The sequence below is a fragment of the Oncorhynchus clarkii genome, unplaced genomic scaffold (genome assembly GCF_045791955.1).
Source record: "Oncorhynchus clarkii lewisi isolate Uvic-CL-2024 unplaced genomic scaffold, UVic_Ocla_1.0 unplaced_contig_2975_pilon_pilon, whole genome shotgun sequence".
In the NCBI taxonomy this organism is placed as follows: domain Eukaryota; kingdom Metazoa; phylum Chordata; class Actinopteri; order Salmoniformes; family Salmonidae; genus Oncorhynchus; species Oncorhynchus clarkii.
Window position 1 is genome coordinate 379,458 of NW_027257945.1, and position 6,414 is coordinate 385,871.

A 6,414-nucleotide genomic window follows, 5' to 3' on the forward strand; every position below is an offset into this window, starting at 1 on the left:
CCAAACCCACTGGCTCCATGTCATCTACAAGACCCTGTTAGGTAAAATCCCACCTTATCTCAGCTCGCTGGTCACCATAGCATCACCCACCTGTAGCACGCTCTCCAGCAGGTATATCTCTCTGGTCACCCCCAAAACCAATTCTTCCTTTGGCCGCCTCTCCTTCCAGTTCTCTGCTGCCAATGACTGGAACGAACTACAAAAATCTTTGAAAATAGCTTTCAGCACCAGCTGTCAGAGAATCTCACAGATTACTGCACCTGTACATAGCTCACCTATAATTTAGCCCAAACAACTACCTCTTTCCCTACTGTATTTCATTTATTTATTTTTGCTCCTTTGCACCCCATTATTTCTATCTCTACTTTGCACATTCTTCCACTGCAAATCTACCATTCCAGTGTTTTACTTGCTATATTGTATTTACTTTGCCACCATGGCCTTTTTTTTGCCTTTACCTCCCTTATCTCACCTCATTTGCTCACATCGTATATAAACTTGTTTATACTGTATTATTGACTGTATGTTTGTTTTACTCCATGTGTAACTCTGTGTTGTTGAATGTGTCGAACTGCTTTGCTTTATCTTGGACAGGTCGCAATTGTAAATGAGAACTTGTTCTCAACTTGCCTACCTGGTTAAATAAAGGTGTTCTCAACTAGCCTACCTGGTTAAATAAAGGTGTTCTCAACTAGCCCACCTGGTTAAATAAAGGTGTTCTCAACTAGCCTACCTGGTTAAATAAAGGTGTTCTCAACTAGCCCACCTGGTTAAATAAAGGTGTTCTCAACTAGCCCACCTGGTTAAATAAAGGTGTTCTCAACTAGCCCACCTGGTTAAATAAAGGTGTTCTCAACTAGCCCACCTGGTTAAATAAAGGTGTTCTCAACTAGCCCACCTGGTTAAATAAAGGTGTTCTCAACTAGCCTACCTGGTTAAATAAAGGTGTTCTCAACTAGCCCACCTGGTTAAATAAAGGTGTTCTCAACTAGCCCACCTGGTTAAATAAAGGTGTTCTCAACTAGCCCACCTGGTTAAATAAAGGTGAAAAAAAAAACAATAATACAAAAAAATAATAATAGCACCTAAGCTATATAAATATAGATTTTTAATGTACCTGTAGAATGGAAGAGGTTTGAAGACTTCTATAATTCCTTTCGTCAGCAGCTGATGGTTTTTAGATGACATAACATTTGAGGAGACATAATGTAAGGGCCTATGTATTTTCAATATGTTTCACAAATCTAACCACAAAGCCATCTTTTCCCTTGTGTTTCTGACTGCCCTCCCCACTTCCCATTTATTTGTCATTTACACATGAAATACACGGCGTGTACACAGGGAACTGAAATGCTTCCTTGCAGGTTAACCTGTCGACAACGCAACAATAGAACAAGTCAGTAGCTAAGTGAATAAAAAGAGTGATAACAAATAAAACCTCAATTAAATTTTACCAATTTAATAATGGCCCGTTTTTTTAATTCATTTTTTTACAAATAGTTACATAGTCTATATGGTTTATAACACACATGACCCAAGAATGTTTACTTGTAGAATGTTATTGATTATAGGACCTTTATGATTAATTTGGTCAGTTCCACCTCTTCAACAGTGCCCAGTTTAAACAGGGTTAATATGAATATCACAGTTCAGCTTCAGTCCACCGGGGGGCGCGGTGTCACTGTCAGAAGACATGTTTCAGTCAGAAAAACTCATCTCTTCGGTCTCAGCTAGCCAGCCAGCCAGTAGCTATCGGAAGCAGCTATCCAGCCAAGCCAGCTACAGAAACGAAACTCATCAAATGCACTCTCGCTCGAAATAAACACTTTATGACTTAAATCAATATCCTTAGCTTGCCCATTCACTAAATAATACTGATAAATAACTGACTGACACCCAATAGCTTAAGGATGCTAACGGTACCTTATTAGCATTAGCCAACCCTTATACTGAGGCAGAATAGCTAAGTAGCTTCCACCAGGGCGTTTCGCTGAATGATGACGTCCACATCGAACCGTCCTGTAGGGTTGGGGGGGAGGGGCCAAGGGACATGGGCGGTCCACTGCGTTGTGAAGTATTGACCAATCGCAGCAGCTGCCGCATCCGTTCAGGGGCTTCCCTGCAGTGCCTAGTTCTGGCTTTCCACTAGATAACACAGCCGCAAAGTAAAAATTGAAAAAGGTAGGGAAAAAAATGCAAGGTTAGGCATAAGGCTAGCAGTGTTGTTAGGTTTAAAATCTGATTTTAAGAAGATGGGTTTAGCCACAATTATGACTGTGGTTGTGTTAACTAGTGACATCCCCACTACTGCCTAGTGCAGTATACAGTATTTTATTTTAAATACTGCATAGCAAATGATGTTATGGAAACTCATATCAGACTGAAACAACACACATCAAAAGGTTCGGGGCTGGACCATGAGAAGGTTCGGGGCTGGACCATGAGAAGGTTCGGGGCTGGACCATGAGAAGGTTCGGGGCTGGACCATGAGAAGGTTCGGGGCTGGACCATCAGAAGGTTTGGGGCTGGACCATGAGAAGGTTTGGGGCTGGACCATCAGAAGGTTCGGGGCTGGACCATGAGAAGGTTCGGGGCTGGACCATGAGAAGGTTCAGGGCTGGACCATCAGAAGGTTCGGGGCTGGACCATCAGAAGGTTCGGGGCTGGACCATCAGAAGGTTCGGGGCTGGACCATGAGAAGGTTCGGGGCTGGACCATGAGAAGGTTCGGGGCTGGACCATGAGAAGGTTCGGGGCTGGACCATGAGAAGGTTCGGGGCTGGACCATGAGAAGGTTCAGGGCTGGACCATGAGAAGGTTCGGGGCTGGACCATGAGAAGGTTTGGGGCTGGACCATCAGAAGGTTCAGGGCTGGACCATGAGAAGGTTCGGGGCTGGACCATGAGAAGGTTCGGGGCTGGACCATGAGAAGGTTCGGGGCTGGACCATGAGAAGGTTCGGGGCTGGACCATGAGAAGGTTCGGGGCTGGACCTGGACCACCAGGTTCGGGGCTGGAGAAGGTTCGGGGCTGGACCATGAGAAGGTTCGGGGCTGGACCATCAGAAGGTTCAGGGCTGGACCATCAGAAGGTTCGGGGCTGGACCATCAGAAGGTTCGGGGCTGGGGGCTGGACCATCAGAAGGTTTGGGGCTGGACCATGAGAAGGTTCAGGGCTGGACCATCAGAAGGTTTGGGGCTGGACCATCAGAAGGTTTGGGGCTGGACCATGAGAAGGTTCGGGGCTGGACCATGAGAAGGTTCGGGGCTGGACCATCAGAAGGTTCGGGGCTGGACCATGAGAAGGTTTGGGGCTGGACCATGAGAAGGTTCGGGGCTGGACCATGAGAAGGTTCGGGGCTGGACCATGAGAAGGTTTGGGGCTGGACCATGAGAAGGTTCGGGGCTGGACCACTTGCTTATGGTGCCACAATGCACTGGACAACAGTCCATAGCTCTCTGTTGTTCATGACAGCTGGTAGGTCCTCTGTTCTGAGGCCAGGGTCTCAACAGATGTCCACGAAGGTTACGTCTGGCCTTCCAGGTCTTCACCTGTGAGAGGGTAGCAAGTACCCACAGCGTGAGACCGATGCCTGGCCGCCGGCTCAGGGTGTCTGAAACAGTGACCAACACACACACACACGGGAACAAAAACACACCAAAGCACACTAAACTTTACAAATGTAATAGAAGTGTTTATTAAATGTAAGACTTGGAAGAAGTCACCATATTTCAATGCACTTCATGGGACGAAGTGCATTCATCATATATATATATATATATATATGTACCACCAACCCAAAACTGATTGATTTCGGCATTAAACATAAATAAAACAAAATAAACATATTTACATCATTACCAGATCATATGAACAGATAGATTTAACTACAGGTCAAAGGTTAGGGGTCAAGGGAGAGGTCAGAGGTGCAGAACCAGACATCCAGGGAAAGAAGAGAGAAGAGAAGAAGAGAGGAGAGAAGAAGAGAGGAGAGAAGGAGGGAGGAGAGAAGAAGAGAGGAGAGAAGAAGAGAGGAGAGAAGAGGAGAGAAGAAGAGAGGAGAGAAGAAGAGAGGAGAGAAGAAGAGAGGAGAGAAAAAGGGAGGAGAGAAGGAGGGAGGAGAGAAGGAGGGAGGAGAGAAGAAGAGAGGAGAGAAGGAGGGAGGAGAGAAGAAGAGGAGAGAAGGAGGGAGGAGAGAAGAAGAGAGGAGAGAAGGAGGGAGGAGAGAAGAAGAGAGGAGAGAAGGAGGGAGGAGAGAAGAAGAGAGGAGAGAAGGAGGGAGGAGAGAAGGAGGGAGGAGAGAAGGAGGGAGGAGAGAAGGAGGGAGGAGAGAAGGAGGGAGGAGAGAAGGAGGGAGGAAAGAAGAAGAGAGGAGAGAAGAAGAGAGGAGAGAAGAAGAGAGGAGAGAAGGAGGGAGGAGAGAAGGAGGGAGGAGAGAAGGAGAGAGGAGAGAAGGAGAGAGGAGAGAAGGAGGGAGGAGAGAAGGAGGGAGGAGAGAAGGAGGGAGGAGAGAAGGAGGGAGGAGAGAAGGAGGGAGGAGAGAAGAAGAGCGGAGAGAAGGAGGGAGGAGAGAAGGAGGGAGGAGAGAAGAAGGGAGGAGGAGACAGAAAAACTTAATATCCGTTAGATAACTATCTTATAAACTAATTCAACTATAGTTGTCATTTATAACACTACTTCTAGAACTAAAAGCAGAGATGACAGTATTATCTAAAGGTCTTAGATACTCTTGATTGCAGACAGACAGAAATACAATTTAGGTACTTGCTGCAGATGTTCTCAGAGTTTGAAGGCAAAGTCAGAGAACGGTAATTCCTTCATATAGTCCATAAAACATGAATACAAATAAAACAACCCTCTTTGCTGGGACTCGGATACAGTAGGTCAAAGGAAGAAGGTTATAAACTGTAAGATCTAGTCTGATCATTTAAACCAGGGGTGTATTCATTAGTGCACACCGTAGCAAAACATTTTGCAATGGAAAACCAGAGTTTTTTTTATTGGACAAGTTCAGCGAGGTCCCTCCCTGTTGTTTCAGCCTTATTGGTTCCATTTGGTTCAACCCAGTTTGGGTTATAAAAAAAAATCACTTATTTATTTTGACCAAACCTCAGCAGACTCTCCTCTCTCATCTCTACTCAACAGAAGACTCTGTCATCTCTACTCAACAGAACCAGCTCTACCTCAGCAGACTCTCCTCTCTCATCTCTACTCAACAGAACCAGCTCTACCTCAGACTCTCCTCTCTCATCTCTACTCAACAGAACCAGCTCTACCTCAGCAGACTCTCCTCTCTCATCTCTACTCAACAGAACCAGCTCTACCTCAGCAGACTCTCCTCTCTCATCTCTACTCAACAGAACCAGCTCTACCTCAGCAGACTCTCCTCTCTCATCTCTACTCAACAGAACCAGCTCTACCTCAGCAGACTCTCCTCTCTCATCTCTACTCAACAGAACCAGCTCTACCTCAGCAGACTCTCCTCTCTCATCTCTACTCAACAGAACCAGCTCTACCTCAGCAGACTCTCCTCTCTCATCTCTACTCAACAGAACCAGCTCTACCTCAGCAGACTCTCCTCTCTCATCTCTACTCAACAGAACCAGCTCTACCTCAGCAGACTCTCCTCTCTACTCAACAGAACCAGCTCTACCTCAGCAGGCTCTCCTCTCTCATCTCTACTCAACAGAACCAGCTCTACCTCAGCAGACTCTCCTCTCTACTCAACAGAACCAGCTCTACCTCAGCAGACTCTCCTCTCTCATCTCTACTCAACAGAACCAGCTCTACCTCAGCAGACTCTCCTCTCTCTCATCTCTACTCAACAGAACCAGCTCTACCTCAGCAGACTCTCCTCTCTACTCAACAGAACCAGCTTTACCTCAGCAGCAGGCTCTCCTCTCTCATCTCTACTCAACAGAACCAGCTCTACCTCAGCAGACTCTACCTCTCTCCTCTCTACTCAACAGAACCAGCTCTACCTCAGCAGGCTCTCCTCTCTCATCTCTACTCAACAGAACCAGCTCTACCTCAGCAGACTCTCCTCTCTCATCTCTACTCAACAGAACCAGCTCTACCTCAGCAGGACTCTCCTCTCTACTCAACAGAACCAGCTCTACCTCAGCAGACTCTCCATCTCTACTCAACAGAACCAGCTCTACCTCAGCAGACTCTCCTCTCTCCTCTCTACTCAACAGAACCAGCTCTACCTCAGCAGACTCTCCTCTCTACTCAACAGAACCAGCTTTACCTCAGCAGACTCTCATCTCTACTCAACAGAACCAGCTCTACCTCAGCAGACTCTCCTCTCTACTCAACAGAACCAGCTCTACCTCAGCAGACTCTCCTCTCTCATCTCTACTCAACAGAACCAGCTCTACCTCAGCAGACTCTCCTCTCTCCTCTCTACTCAACAG